We start from the raw sequence: 391 nt of genomic DNA, 5'->3' as shown, positions 1-391 counted from the left end.
TAGTACAACAACTACTGATAATCTCCTACCTCTTTTGTCTGTAACTCACTATTATTTGTCTATTTGTTTTCCTGAGAAATTATCTTGTAGATAACAATATGTAAAACAATAACCATTGATAATTTCCTACCACTTTGTCTGTAATTTGGTAAGAGCCCCCTATTATTATGTTATCCTTCTTTTACTCTTTAAAATAAAAAACAAAACAAAACAAAACAAAAAACAAACAAATTAGGGCACCCAAGTTTACAGAAGCAGGTGGCAGGTTTGGGCTTATCTAATTTGAGGCAGAGGCTGTGCTTGTCTGATTCCACATCCAGCTTCAGTCAGAGGAGGACACTCTGACTGCAGGAGGATGCAGTGCCTGACAACTTCACAAACCAGGAAAAGA

The sequence above is a fragment of the Chinchilla lanigera genome, unplaced genomic scaffold, assembly GCF_000276665.1.
Source record: "Chinchilla lanigera isolate Chin_1 unplaced genomic scaffold, ChiLan1.0 scaffold00123, whole genome shotgun sequence".
Lineage (NCBI taxonomy): Eukaryota > Metazoa > Chordata > Mammalia > Rodentia > Chinchillidae > Chinchilla > Chinchilla lanigera.
The sequence above is the reverse complement of the archived record's forward strand: the minus strand, read 5'-3'. Positions refer to the sequence as shown.